Consider the following 16384-nt stretch of genomic DNA (forward strand, 5'->3'; position numbering starts at 1 on the left):
AAAAAACCTACAACATTACTATTGCTCTTTCCCTTATTGCTGCCATATGACCTATGCACTTTAGTTACTAGCCTATCCTTTAAATTATTGTTGCACCAGTCCACCCACCCATGACGATAAATTGAATTTGTTATTGGTTGTTGGTTTTGATGCCAGTTTTATATATTGTTATAATGTTGTTTTATTTTGTTTTATAATGTTATTTGCATTTTATAGTGTTACTTTTTAACTGTGTTGATCAGGCTTGGCCCCATGTAAGCCACCCCGAGTTCCTTTGGAGAGATGGAGGTGGGGTACAAAAATAAAGTTTTTATATTATTATTATATAACCATTTCTATAACCACAATGGGATGAGTTTTCAATTTGAGCACAAGAATCTTGTCTGTACAGACAACCACCTCCCTGCTCTTATAACCAGAATGCAACCAATGCTTTCTCTGAAAAGCGAGAGCCAAGAGGAGAGCGCCCTGACCTAAAACAAAGAGCAAAAAGACCTCACACCCGGCTTCCAAGTCAAATGTGGCTTTGTAAGAGCGCCATGCAAGTATAAATGCACTTGACAGTCTTCCTTGTTTTGGATTTGAAGTCTCCCATCCGTCACGGGTGTGGTGCTCCTTTGTGTTGTGAGGGAGCTGCCAAATAGTTCTTTTTTCCACCCTTTGTTTGCTTGAAGGTTTAGTCTCTGAGGTGGAATAACTGAACTGACTCCAGATGTGAAATGCCCCCGTCAGAGGAGCTCGTGCCTGACTCCTCTGGGCTTTTCAAGGCGTCTTTGTTGTGGATGCAATATAAAGTGGCATTCGCTGTAGGGAATGAACCATAATCAACCTGAAGAATGCTGCCAGCCTTTACAGGGCAATCTAGACCAGGCATGGGCAAACTTGGGCCCTGCGGGTGTTTTGGACTTTGTTTCATGATGTGTTCATAGTATGATGGCATCAGCGTAAATGCAGGGCTTCAGGTGAATACCGTATATACCAGGCATGGGCAAACTTGGGCTCTCCAGGTGTTTTGGACTTTGTTTCACGACGTGTTCATAGTATGATGGCATCAGCATAAATGCAGGGCTTCAGGTGAATACCATATATACCAGGTATGGGCAAACTTGGGCTCTCCAGGTGTTTTGGACTTTGTTTCACGACTAGGGCTGGGCAACCACGGAAAAATTTGTTTCTAAACTCGATTCGTTTTTAGGGGGTTTTTGCGTTTCGTTATTTAAAAGAATTCCGAAATATTCCTTTAAAAAAGTTCAATATTTACGAATTTTCGGAAATTACGAAACAATTTCGAAACAATTACGAATCGATTACGAATCGATTCGTTAATGGCGGCCGCGATCGTGCAATACGCTAAAAAAACTTCTGAAGCTTCCCTCTCCCTCTGTTGTTGACTGTTGGTGTGATAATTATATATTTTTTCACTGAGAAAACAAACAGCAACCCTAAAACTTGCACCAGACATGCGGAAATAATAACGAAACATTTACAAATCAATAACGAAACAATTCCGAAACAATTACGAAACGAATTGGAAAAATTCGTTTTGTTTTTTAGTTGCTCCTGAATGGTTCAATATCGCTTCGTTATAAAAAAAAATAACGAATTTTTAACGAATTATGAAATTACAAAACGAAACCGCCCAGCCCTATTCACGACGTGTTCATAGTATGATGCCATCAGCATAAATGCAGGGCTTCAGGTGAATACCGTATATACCAGGCATGGGCAAACTTGGGCTCTCCAGGTTTTTGGACTTTGTTTCATGACGTGTTCATAGTATGATGACATCAGCGTAACTGCAGGGCTTCAAGTGAATACCGTATATACCAGGCATGGGCAAATTTGGGCCCTCCGGGTGTTTTGGACTTTGTTTCATGATGTGTTCATAATATGATGGCATCAGCGTAAATGCAGGGCTTCAGGTGAATACCATATATACAAGGCATGGGCAAACTTGAGCCCTCCGGGTGTTTTGAACTTTCTTTCATCACGTGTTCATAGTATGATTGCATCAGCGTAAATGTAATATATACCAAGCATGGGCAAACTTGGGCCCTTCGGGTGTTTTGGTCTTTGTTTCATGATGTGTTCGTAGTATGATGGCATCAGCGTAAATGCAGGGCTTCAAGTGAATACCATATATACCAGGCATAGGCAAACTTGGGCCCTCTGGGTGTTTTGGACTTTGTTTCACAACGTGTTCATGGTATGATGGCATCAGCGTAAATGCAGGGCTTCAGGTGAATACCGTATATACAAGGCATGGGCAAACTTGGGCCCTCCAGGTGTTTTGGACTTTGTTTCATGACGTGTTCATAGTATGATGGCATCAGCGTAAATGCCATATATACAAGGCGTGGGCAAACTTGGGCCCTCCGGATGTTTTTGGACTTTGTTTCATGACGTGTTCATAGTATGATTGCATCAGCGTAAATGCCATATATACCAGGCATGGGCAAACTTGGGCCCTCCGGGGTTTTTGGTCTTTGTTTCATGATGTGTTCGTAGAATGATGGCATCAGCGTAAATGCAGGGCTTCAAGTGAATACCATATATACCAGGCATAGGCAAACTTGGGCCCTCTGGGTGTTTTGGACTTTGTTTCACAACATGTTCATGGTATGATGGCATCAGCGTAAATGCAGGGCTTCAGGTGAATACCGTATATACCAGGCATGGGCAAACTTGGGCTCTCCAGGTTTTTGGACTTTGTTTCATGACGTGTTCATAGTATGATGACATCAGCGTAACTGCAGGGCTTCAAGTGAATACCGTATATACCAGGCATGGGCAAACTTGGGCCCTCCGGGTGTTTTGGACTTTGTTTCATGATGTGTTCATAATATGATGGCATCAGCGTAAATGCAGGGCTTCAGGTGAATACCATATATACAAGGCATGGGCAAACTTGGGCCCTCCGGGTGTTTTGAACTTTGTTTCATGACGTGTTCATAGTATGATTGCATCAGCGTAAATGTAATATATACCAAGCATGGGCAAACTTGGGCCCTTCGGGTGTTTTGGTCTTTGTTTCATGACGTGTTCATAGTATGATGACATCAGCGTAACTGCAGGGCTTCAAGTGAATACCGTATATACCAGGCATGGGCAAACTTGGGCCCTCCGGGTGTTTTGGACTTTGTTTCATGATGTGTTCATAATATGATGGCATCAGCGTAAATGCAGGGCTTCAGGTGAATACCATATATACAAGGCATGGGCAAACTTGGGCCCTCCGGGTGTTTTGAACTTTGTTTCATGACGTGTTCATAGTATGATTGCATCAGCGTAAATGTAATATATACCAAGCATGGGCAAACTTGGGCCCTTCGGGTGTTTTGGTCTTTGTTTCATGACGTGTTCATAGTATGATGACATCAGCGTAACTGCAGGGCTTCAAGTGAATACCGTATATACCAGGCATGGGCAAACTTGGGCCCTCCGGGTGTTTTGGACTTTGTTTCATGATGTGTTCATAATATGATGGCATCAGCGTAAATGCAGGGCTTCAGGTGAATACCATATATACAAGGCATGGGCAAACTTGAGCCCTCCGGGTGTTTTGAACTTTCTTTCATCACGTGTTCATAGTATGATTGCATCAGCGTAAATGTAATATATACCAAGCATGGGCAAACTTGGGCCCTTCGGGTGTTTTGGTCTTTGTTTCATGATGTGTTCGTAGTATGATGGCATCAGCGTAAATGCAGGGCTTCAAGTGAATACCATATATACCAGGCATAGGCAAACTTGGGCCCTCTGGGTGTTTTGGACTTTGTTTCACAACGTGTTCATGGTATGATGGCATCAGCGTAAATGCAGGGCTTCAGGTGAATACCGTATATACAAGGCATGGGCAAACTTGGGCCCTCCAGGTGTTTTGGACTTTGTTTCATGACGTGTTCATAGTATGATGGCATCAGCGTAAATGCCATATATACAAGGCGTGGGCAAACTTGGGCCCTCCGGATGTTTTTGGACTTTGTTTCATGACGTGTTCATAGTATGATTGCATCATCGTAAATGCCATATATACCAGGCATGGGCAAACTTGGGCCCTCCGGGGTTTTTGGTCTTTGTTTCATGATGTGTTCGTAGAATGATGGCATCAGCGTAAATGCAGGGCTTCAAGTGAATACCATATATACCAGGCATAGGCAAACTTGGGCCCTCTGGGTGTTTTGGACTTTGTTTCACAACATGTTCATGGTATGATGGCATCAGCGTAAATGCAGGGCTTCAGGTGAATACCGTATATACCAGGCATGGGCAAACTTGGGCTCTCCAGGTTTTTGGACTTTGTTTCATGACGTGTTCATAGTATGATGACATCAGCGTAACTGCAGGGCTTCAAGTGAATACCGTATATACCAGGCATGGGCAAACTTGGGCCCTCCGGGTGTTTTGGACTTTGTTTCATGATGTGTTCATAATATGATGGCATCAGCGTAAATGCAGGGCTTCAGGTGAATACCATATATACAAGGCATGGGCAAACTTGGGCCCTCCGGGTGTTTTGAACTTTGTTTCATGACGTGTTCATAGTATGATTGCATCAGCGTAAATGTAATATATACCAAGCATGGGCAAACTTGGGCCCTTCGGGTGTTTTGGTCTTTGTTTCATGACGTGTTCATAGTATGATGACATCAGCGTAACTGCAGGGCTTCAAGTGAATACCGTATATACCAGGCATGGGCAAACTTGGGCCCTCCGGGTGTTTTGGACTTTGTTTCATGATGTGTTCATAATATGATGGCATCAGCGTAAATGCAGGGCTTCAGGTGAATACCATATATACAAGGCATGGGCAAACTTGGGCCCTCCGGGTGTTTTGAACTTTGTTTCATGACGTGTTCATAGTATGATGGCATCAGCGTAAATGCCATATATACAAGGCGTGGGCAAACTTGGGCCCTCCGGATGTTTTTGGACTTTGTTTCATGACGTGTTCATAGTATGATTGCATCATCGTAAATGCCATATATACAAGGCATGGGCAAACTTGGGCCCTCCGGATGTTTTTGGAGTTTGTTTCATGACGTGTTCATAGTATGATTGCATCAGTGTAAATGCCATATAGACCAGGCATGGGCAAACTTGGGCCCTCCGGGTGTTTTGGCCTTTGTTTCATGATGTGTTCGTAGTATGATGGCATCAGCGTAAATGCAGGGCTTCAGGTGAATACCATATATACAAGGCATGGGAAAACTTGGGCCCTCTGGGTGTTTTGGACTTCAATTCCCACAATTCCTAACAACCTCAGGACCTTTCCTTTCCCCCCTCAGCCGCTTAAATATGCACACATCCATATATAAATTGTAAATGTTTCTCTTAAAAGCATATTTACATATTTTTCACCTAGGACCTCATTTCATGAAGGAGGTGGGGGAAGCAGGGGGAATCATCTTCTTACCATGGCATTTTGTTCCAGTCCATTTATAAGGGAAATTGATACTTTATTTATTATTTATTTATTTATTTATTTATTTATTACCGCATTTGTATACTGCCTTTCTCAGCCAGAGGCGACTTAAGGCGACTCACGGTCGGCAGCGATTCGATGCCATAGCAATGATAAAAATGCAGTTAAAACAGTTATAAAAACAATTAAAACATTTAAAATACAATATAAAAAACAATACAGCCTGTAAAAACAAAATCATCGGCGTCTCCTTACATTGTCCAATTGCATCGTCGGTCATTCCATATATTCATTTTCATCTAATTATGCTCCAGTAGTAAAAGCTTGCTCGAAGAGCCAGTTCTTACCTTTTTTGCGGAATGTCAGAAGGGAGGGAGTCGATCTTATATCCCTGGGAAGGGCGCTCCATAGCCGAGGGGCCACCACTGAGAAGGCCCTGCCTCTTGTCCCTGCCAAACATATCTGCGAGGAAGGCAGGATGGAGAGCAGGGCCTCCCCAGATGATCTTATGGTCCTAGATGGTTCATAAGCAAAGATACGTTTGGATAGGTAAGCCGGACCGGAACCATTTAAGGCGTTTTTTACTATAGTCACCTCCATCACACGTGATGTACTTTTGCCCATTTCTATTATAATCCTCTACAATCTGAGCTATCCATTGCTTTAAAAAAAAAAAGGAAACTTGCAATTGCAGAAGTCAAAAATCTTGATCCAAAAAGGGGGGAAATATAACCACAGCGATGTGATGATACATCCAAATTGAGCAATTCCTGAAGATTTTTTTTAATTACCGTAAATGTTTCATGCAGGAGGATTACTTGTGAGAAAAGGAGCACTGAGGATCATTTTGAGACTACCCATTCTTTAACGTGACAACAGTTCCAATCCCATATGTAAATAAGTGCCTTTACCCATTTCTGTGTGAATTGGGAACCCTGAAGACGATGGGTACCTAACTCCTGAAACCTCTGTTTCTACATTTAAACATATTTTTTAAGATGGAGTCCCACAGGGAGGCATCAGAGCACTGGGGGGGGGGGTCCATCTTCCAGGAGCTTGGTTTGCATTGACCCTTAGTTGCTTGAAATAGCATCCCTTTGTATTTCCCCCAGGGTTGCTACAGTCTTAGCAGCACCCTAATAATCAAACAGAGGCTGGAAGCCACCCTGCAAGCCCTAAACGGTTCTGGCCCTACTTACCTCTCCGAACTCATCTTGTCCTATGAACCGGCTAGGACACTAAGATCATCTGGGGAGGCCCTGCTCTCTGTCCCGCCGTCATCACAGGCACGCTTGGCGGGGACGAGAGACAGGGACTTCTCAGTGGTGGCCCCTCAGCTATGGAACGCCCTGCCTGCAGATATCAGATCATCCCCCTCCCTGCTGGTGTTTTGGAGTTAAGTGAAGACCTGGCTGTTCGAACAAGCATTTGATTAAACAGTGTAATTGAACATAGGAATACAGAATAATGGATGATGAGACTGGATTCTGATTTTACTGTTGAGGCGCTAATGATTGTTATACTGATGTTTAATGATTTATGTTACAATTGTTTTTAATTGCCCTATACTTGTCTTGTGATGTTTTGTATTGATGTTATTCACCGCTTTGAGTCGCCTGAGGGCTGAGAAAAGCGGTAAATAAAATAAATAAATAAATAAATATTAGGGCTGGGCAACCACGGAAAAATTTGTTTCTAAACTCGATTCGTTTTTAGGGGGGTTTTGCGTTTCGATTTTTAAAAGAATTCCGAAATTTTTCTTTAAAAAAGTTTGAAATTTATGAAATTTCGGAAATTACGAAACAATTACGAAACAATTACGAATCGATTCATTAATGGCGGACGCGACCGCGCAATACGCTAAAAAAACCTCCAAATGGGACAGGGGGAACTTCTGAAGCTTCCCTCTCCCTCTGTTGTTGACTGTTGGTGTGATAATTATATATTTTTTTTCACTGATTAAACAAACAACAACTATAAAACTTGCCCCAGACATGCGGAAATAATAACGAAACGATTTGGAAATGATTTCGAAACGATTACGAAACGAATTGAAAAATTCGTTTCGATTTTTAGTTGCTCCTGAATGGTTCAATATCGCTTCATTATCAAAAAAATAACGAATTAATAACAAATTACGAAATTAACGAACGAAACCGCCCAGCCCTAATAAATATATAAGGGAATGTCTGGACGGGCCCAGAAAGAGAGGGGTACCTAAGGAATAGTTTCCCCAGTTTTTGCAACACCACTGGAGAAGTCTGTGCCTGCCGACCCACTGACCACAATTCAGAGAGTTGGGAGCAGGATAAAAGCAAACTCTGAACACCACAAAGTGTCATGCATTGCTAGGGCTAATGGACCCAGAGACACACTGAATGAGAAAGACGTGTGTTGAGGCAAACTATTTTGGCTCCAGCCTTCCTTTGGAAGGAAAAAAACAACAACACGTAGTACAGTCACTTCCTTTTACTCTCACACTCAGTTTCCTTTGGAAAACCATTTTGCAGCTGCTCGACTTAACAGATATTTTTTGTCATTAAGAAATGGTTATTTTAAGCATTGGGAAGAACGTTCAGTGGTTGGAAGGAGGAGCTTTTGCGCAGGCAATCAATTTAAAACAAAACCACATGCAACAAATAGTATGCTTCTCTCTTGATTTTTCGAGTGTCTGAGCTTACTTCTGATTTTTCAAATTCATTTCTTTCCACCTGTTCTTCCCATGCCGGGGACAGCTCCTGCTGATTTAATTATTTACCCCATTAATTTGTCCTGTGTCAAAATTGGTTGCATATATAATTACCGCATATACTCGAGTATAAGCCGACCAGAATATAAGACGAGGCACCTAATTTTATGGAGTCCCCAGTGGCGCAGCGAGTTAAACACTTGTGTTTAATATAATATAATACTATACAATACTATATAATACTATATAATATAATATAATATAATATAATATAATATAATATAATACTATACTATACTATTACTATACTATACTATACTATACTATACTATACTATATTATATTATATTATATTGGAGCCCCCAGTGGCGCAGTGGGTTAAACCCCTGTGCTGGCAGGACTGAAGACCGACAGGTCGCAGGTTCAAATCCGGGGAGAGGCGGATGAGCTCCCTCTATCAGCTCTAGCTCCTCATGCGGGGACATGAGAGAAGCCTCCCACAAGGATGATAAAACATCAAATCATCCGGGCGTCCCCTGGGCAACGTCCTTGCAGACGGCCAATTCTCTCACACCTGAAGCGACTTGCAGTTTCTCAGGTCACTCCTCACACAACAAAAAAAACCCCTAATTTTTTCACAAAAAACTGGGGAAAATTATTAAGTCGCATATGAGCCGAGGGTAAGAAATGCAGCAGCTACTGGTAAATTTCAAAATAAAAATAGTTATAAATAAAATTACATTAGGTTAAATGTTTTAAAATATTCGTGCAAAATTGTAATGTAAGATAAGTCTGTCCAATTCTGATTAAATCATTATTCTGACTTCCTTCAATGAAAATGTGCTTACATATCCTTCCAATAATCACCATAGTTTATTTTAACTATACGTTTTGGGGAAAATGCTGTGTGTATATGAATAAGGAAAAGGGGGAAAGAGAAGGGGAGAGGAAGGCGCATGCTGCACCGAGAGAGGGGAGGAAGGTTCATGCTGCACGAGAGAGGAAGAGAGTACTTACTTACTTAGGCGATCCCTCGTTGGACGAGTAGGATAGTCTTCCATGATCTGTATTCTTGTGGATCCATAGGTAGCTGTGTACTCACATCTTCTCCCACAGTGAGGGCATTGGTTTCCAGGTGGAAGGCGGTCTCGGTCGGGGTTGGCTTGATGCGCCTTCCTCCTGGCACGTTTCTCTCTTTCACCCTCCATTTGTGCCTCTTCAAATTCTGCAGCACTGCTGGTCACAGCTGACCTCCAGCTGGAGCGCTCAAGGGCCAGAGCTTCCCAGTTCTCAGTTTTTATGCCACAGTTTTTAAGGTTGGCTTTTCCTGTCCACCAACATTCCATTTTCCGTTCTTGAGCTCGGAGTAGAGCAACTGCTTTGGGAGACGGTGGTCAGGCATCCGGACAACGTGGGCGGTTCAGCAGAGTTGATGGCGGAGGACCATCGCTTCAATGCTGGTGGTCTTTGCTTCTTCCAGCACGCTGACGTTTGTCCTCTTGTCTTCCCAAGAGATTTGCAAGATTTTCCGGAGGCAGCGCTGATGGAATCGTTCCAGGAAGAGAGTAAGGAGAGCTAGGATGCTGTGCGGAGAGGTGAGGGTCCTGTCAGGAAGTCATGGGGCTGAAAGAAGCCCTTCTTTCAGCCCCATGCTTTCATGCCAGGACCCTCACCCGAGTATAAGCCAAGGGGGACTTTTTCAGCCTAAAAAGAGGGCTGAAAAACTAGGCTTATACTCGAGTATAAGGGAATTTCTTCCCATTCATTTTGTGATTGCCACTGCCAACTCTTTCTTTCTTTCTTGAAAAAGTTATCTTGGGACAGTTTAATGAATTCGCCATACAGACTGTCAGGTTCCCCCAGCTCTCAATTCAAGTCAAATGTAGTGGTTCATATAAGCTTGTGAGAAAACAAAATTAATTTGTTACCAGTCTAGATCAGGCATGGACAGGCATACCTTTTGGTCTCAAAGGTAAAGACAAGTAATGTTAGCAATTTTCTTCTCACTACAATAAAGTCTTTAGAAACCAAACCATTTTTGAAGATGACTTGCAATTCAAAACTTATTCTGTATGAAACATGCACAGGGTGGTTTTGTGTAAGAAAACAGGATTTTCTGCACAGGGGTTAATATTTGAAATCTTATTTTCCATTCAGAAGATTCTATTCCTATTCATGAAATGTTGTTTTCAGTGCAATTTAATTACATGCTGATTTTGCACAGAATAAACCCTGAACCCTCAAAGATTCTCACCAGTCTGAGATTTTTCTATCAGGATTTCTTGAACCTCCGAAAATATTTTTCAACCATTTAAAAAATATTATTTTAATCCCTAATTAAAACAGACTTGATTGCGCATAAAAACCAGAGGAACCAAAACAACAACAACAACAAAACAGTTTTTCAGCTGCCCACAAGCAATGCCATTCGGACACACACAGACCCTCATCTGTGTTTTTCTGGTCAACTGGTGTTGAAAGACATATTGTTTCCGATAATTATATAGACAGACATCATGACTGACACCCCAATTAATTTACTTTAACTATTTGAACATTTGTTTTTATTTATATGCCATCCAAGAACATAAAAAAGCTGTTCTGCTTCCAATAAAAAGAAGGAGGATAGAAAATAAAATAGCAACATCTAAGCATAAAACCTCCAACAGGAAATAAATCCAACAAAATGTGTTAGCATCACAATTTATATAATGTATCTTGGAACTATAATAAGCCTTTTCTTTTTCGTGTCAGGAGTGACTTGAGAAACTGCAAGTTGTTTCTGGTGTGAGAGAATTGGTTGTCTGCAGGGACGTTGCCCAGGGGATGCTCTGATGTATTACCATTCTATAGGAGGCTTCTCTCTGGAGCAACAGATGGGAGTTCACCGCATCTTGCAGATTCGAACCGCTGACTTTCAGGTCAGCGGTTCAGCCAGCACAAGGCTTTAACCCATTGCGCCATCATGACTCAATAATAATAAGCCTGTATGGTTGGTTTGGCCAAGGCATAATAATTAGAATCTTCTAATAGAATCATAGAATCATAGAGTTGGAAGAGACCTCATGGGCCATCCAGTCCAATCCCCTGCCAAGAAGCAGGAAAATTGCATTCAAAGCACCCCTGACAGATGTCCATCCAGCCTCCGTTTAAAAGCTTCCAAAGAAGGAGCCTCCACCATACTCTGGACAGAGAGTTCCACTGCTGAACGGCTGTCACAGTCAGGAAGTTCTTCCTAATGTTCAGATGGAATCTTCTTTCTTGTAGTTTGAAGCCATTGTTCTGTGTCCTAGTCTCCAGGACAGCAGAAAACCAGCTTGCTCCCTCCTCCCTGTGACTTCCTCTCACATATTTATACATGGCTATCATATCTCCTCTCAGCCTTCTCTTCTTCATGCTAAACATGCCCAGCTCTTTAAGCCGCTCCTCATAGGGCTTGTTCTCCAGACCCTTGATCATTTTAGTCGCCCTCCTCTGGACACATTCCAGCTTGTCAATATCTTTCTTCAATTGTGGTGCCCAGAATTGGACACAATATTCCAGGTGTGGTTTAACCAAGGTAAATTGGGAGGAGAGCAATGACGAATCTCGATAAAGTAGTTAAGAGTAGAGACATCACGATGGCAACGAAGATCCACATAGTTAAAGCAATGGTATTCCCTGTAGTAACCTATGGATGTGAGAGTTGGACCATAAGGAAGGATGAGTGAAGGAAGAGAGACACTTTTGAACTTTTTTTTTTGTCGTGTCAGGAGCGACTGACTGCAAGTCGCTTCTGGTTTGAGAGAATTGGCCGTCTGCAAGGACGTTGCCCAGGGGACGCCCAGATAAATGGATGTTTTTATCATCCTTGTGAGAGGCTTCTCTCATGTCCCCGCATGAGGAGCTGGAGCTGATAGAGGGAGCTCATCCACCTCTCCCCGGATTCGAACCTGCGATCTGTTGGTCTTCTGTCCTGCCGGCACAGGGGTTTAACCCACTGCGCCACCAGGGGCTCACTTTCGAACTGTGGTGTTGGAGGACATTTCTGAGATTGCCTTGGACCGCAAAAAGATCCAACTGGTCCATAGTCGAGGAAAGAAAGCCCATCTGCTCACTGGAGAGAAGGAGATTAGAGATAAAAATGAAGTCCTTTGGTCACTTAATGAGACGACAGAATAACCCGGAGAAGAGAATGATGCTGGGGAAAATGGAAGGGAAAAGGAAGAGGGGCCGACCAAGGGCAAGGTAGATGGATGGTATCCTTGAAGTGGATTGTATCCTTGACCTTGAAGGAGCTGGGGGTGGCCACAGCCGACAGGGAGCTCTGGTGTGGGCTGGTCCATGAGGTTACGAAGATACAGAAATGACACCTTGTAAGTGTTGTGATTTAACTCGGCATTCCCTGTTCCAGGTCCAGCTCTCTAACCATTACAGTACACCAGCTTTCTCAGATAAGTGCTTCTATATAAATAGTTCCAAAACAGAAACATACTGGTAGAATCTATCACAGAAACAAAGCAATGCCATAATGTGTGTAATTTGTATTGTGCAAATTGGATATCTAGATTTGAAAGCACTGGATTATGGCAACCCGAGAAAGGCCCCAACAATTTTAGCTTTCTTGGAGCCATCATTTCTTGGTACTCATTCAGTCAAGCCAAGAACTAGATATTTTTTTTCAAGGCTGGTATGAAAATAGAGGCAATCGTTGTTTGATCTGGAAAGGGGCTGCTGAGGAGCTTGAAAAACAATTTGTATGCCATTCAGCTCTTCAAGCACCGGGAAGCAGGGAGAGGATGGTTTAAGAAAGGCGCCAGGAGCTGCGCAGTGAGAAACAGAAACGCGGAGAAAGGAAAACGAATGCAAAACTTTGCCTCCTTTTTCTTTGTCCCAAGGCACACAGATAATGGCCAGTCCTACAAGACAGCAACACTGCGCTAGGTGGGATGGGGATGACCTCTGGTTGAACACACATTCCTCGCTTCCCAGTTGCCTGATCCAAAGTGCTGCCATTTCCGTTGATAGATCGGGTCAGATATTTGGAGTGTGCGGGTGCTTAGTTTGCTCTCACAATGGTTAAATTCTTACCTCTAAATGGGCTTATTCAGTTAAAGCAGCAGCTGGTGCGATTTCGAGAAGAAAATAAACATTTCCTTCAAATATTTTGATTGGCAGCACGACAAGCAAAATATTCGCCCTCCAAATTGCCAGGGCCCTCAAGAAAGAAATACAGGAGCAGACAAAATCTCGAAATACAAGTTGGGCTGTAGTAAATTTTTCAAAGGTGAAGCCATAAAAAGCTGTGGTTTCGTGTGTATTAAAAAAAGAAGAAGATTGTTTAACTATTGGATTTTGCTCACAGTTTAGCTGCGTGTTAGAGGAAAGTATTGTCAGATCTAGATGCAGATGGAGTGAAAAGGTGAGAGAAAGTAATAGCTAAAAACCCATTAATTCCACTTTATGCTCAAGGCTGGCCCTACCATGAAGCAGAGTGAGTTGTTAATGTTAGGCAACATGATCTGAGACACTATGGAAAAGCAGCAAATTGCAATTCAGATGGATGGATGGATGGATGGATGGATGGATGGATGGATAGATAGAAAGATAGATAGATAGATAGATAGATAGATAGATAGATAAAGACACTATGGAAAAGCGGAAAATTGCAATTCAGATGGATGGATGGATGGATGGATGGATAGATAGATAGATAGATAGATAGATAGATAGATAGATAGATCAATAGATACTTACGTGATCCCTCGTAGCCCGATGATGATGGTCCTCCAAATATAGTGTCTTGGTGGTGGGTCTGTGGGTGGCGGTGGAGCCTTATTCTTGATCCATATGTTTTCCTACAGTGAGGGCATTGGTTTCTAGGTGGAAGGCAGTCCTGGTCAGGGTTGGCTTGATGTGATTTCCTCTTGGCACATTTCTCCCTTTCACCCTCCATTCATGCCTCTTCAAATTCTGCAGCTCTGCTGATCACAGCTGACCTCCAGTTAGAGCCAGGGCTTCCCAGTTAGAATCATAGAATCAAAGAGTTGGAAGAGACCTCATGGGCCATCCAGTCCAACCCCTGCCAAGAAGCAGGAATATTGCATTCAAATCACCCCTGACAGACGGCCATCCAGCCTCTATTTAAAAGCTTCCAAAGAAAGAGCCTCCACCACACTCTGGGGCAGAGAGTTCCACTGCTGAACGGCTCTTACAGTCAGGAAGTTCTTCCTCATGTTCAGGTGGAATCTCCTCTCATGTAGTTTGAAGCCATTGTTCCGCGTCCTAGTTTCCAAGGAAGCAGAAAACAAGCTTGCTCCCTCCTCCCTGTGGCTTCCTCTCACATATTTATACATGGCTATCATATCTCCTCTCAGCCTTCTCTTCTTCAGGCTAAGCTGCTCCTCATAGGGCTTGTTCTCCAGACCCTTGATCATTTTAGTCGCCGTCCTCTGGACACATTCCAGCTTGTCAATATCTCTCTTGAATTGTGGTGCCCAGAATTGGACACAATATTCCAGGTGTGGTCTAACCAAAGCAGAATAGAGGGGTAGCATGAGTTCCCTGGACCTAGACACTATTCTCCTATTGATGTAGGCCAAAATCCCATTGGCTTGATGTCTCGATGTCTATACCACAGTTTTTAAGGTTGGCTTTAAGCCCATCTTTAAATCTCTTTTTCTGTCTACCAACATTACATTTCCCGTTCTTGAGTGGGGAGTATAGTAACTGCTTTGGGAGATGGTGATTGGGCATTTGGAAAATGTTTCATTCAGTCCAGTGGAGTGCATGGCGCAGGAGCTTCAATGCTGGTGGTCTTTGCTTCTTCCAGCATGATGACATTTGTCTGCCTGTCTTCCCAAGAGATTTGAAGGATTTTTCAGAGGCAACACTGATGAAATAATTCTAGGAGTTGAATGTGATGTCTGTATATAGTCCACATTTCACAGATATAGAACATGGTTGGGACAGTAACTTTATAAACAAGCCCCTTGGTCACCCTACGAATGTTCCGGTCCTCAAACACCCTCTGCTTCATTTCAAAAATGCTGCACTTGCAGAACTCAAATGGTATTGTATTTCAATGTCAATGTTGACTTTTGTGGAGAGGTGGCTGCCAAGGTAGTGGAAATTGTCAACATTTTCTAATGTTACGGGGGGGGGGGGGGGGGGGGAGAACAGCCATGAAAGAGGTCTAAAGCCCTTAAGCCCTGCTTGTGGACATTCCTCTGAGGGTAACAGTGGATGAATTTCAAGCCATTACGACAACATTGCAATGAGAGCAACTGGTCTCGCAAAACCCTCTTATAGGGCCCAAGCATATTAAATATGGTTTTCTGTGGGTGAACAGATGGTGACTATAGGATGGCATATGTTCTGTACCTAGAGAAGACAATTATGCTGGGGAAAGTAGAAGGAAAAAGGAAGAGGGGCCGACCAAGGGTAAGATGGATGGATGGCATCCTTGAAGTGACTGGACTGACCTTGAAGGAGCTGGGGGTGGTGACGGCTGACAGGGAGCTCTGGCGTGGGCTGGTCCATGAGGTCACGAAGAGTCGGAGACGACTGAACGAATGAACAACAACAACATGTTCTGTACCAGAAACTAGAGCTGATGTGGTCTATCCAATGCAATTTTCTGAATCAGCTCCCCAAATAATCAAACAGAATCTAAGGTTGACCAAAAATGGACTTGTAAACCTTTTGGTACGAAAGTGGTCTCTTGTCAAAGTCGTCCCTGGTCAAAAAAAGTTTGGGAACCACTGATGTAAAAAATAGTTCATGAACTCTGAAAGTCCCTTTTTGGTCCACTTCTCCCAGAATCTACCAAACAGCATGGCTGCCTGTATTTGTAGCATATTCTCAATCCAAGAAGAGAACTACCTGTATTTCAAGATCTGGATAATCCACACTGGCTCATCTCGTGTTTTTATTTATTTACATTTATTTACATTATTTCTATCCCGCCCATTTCAGCCCGAAGGCGACTCAGAGCGGTATACACAGTCGGCACAATTCGATGCCGAAACAAATTACATACATTGATAAAGCAAAAACATCAAGTACAATTAAACATCAACAACAGTGCATAATAAACAATTTAAAAAGAAACTCGTTCAAATGTTGAGGGTACGCACAAATATTGCTTAAGCACACTGGGACTGAGCTGACAATCTAATTAAATGGTGGGGACAACTTGGCAGAGAGATTTCTTTTTCCCACGTAAGACACAAAGTAGTACCTGCACTGTTTGAAGACACCCATACTCATATGTCTTCAAACATACGAGT

At 42.8% G+C, this 16384-nt stretch overlaps 1 protein-coding gene across 1 annotated transcript in view; it reads left to right on the top strand.

Moving 5' to 3' along the window:
• Positions 1-16384, top strand: part of RUNX3 (RUNX family transcription factor 3) — a 150953-nt gene that overhangs the window by 111350 nt on the left and 23219 nt on the right. The window lies entirely within an intron of this gene.

The sequence above is a fragment of the Anolis sagrei genome, chromosome X (assembly GCF_037176765.1).
Source record: "Anolis sagrei isolate rAnoSag1 chromosome X, rAnoSag1.mat, whole genome shotgun sequence".
In the NCBI taxonomy this organism is placed as follows: Eukaryota; Metazoa; Chordata; class Lepidosauria; order Squamata; family Dactyloidae; genus Anolis; species Anolis sagrei.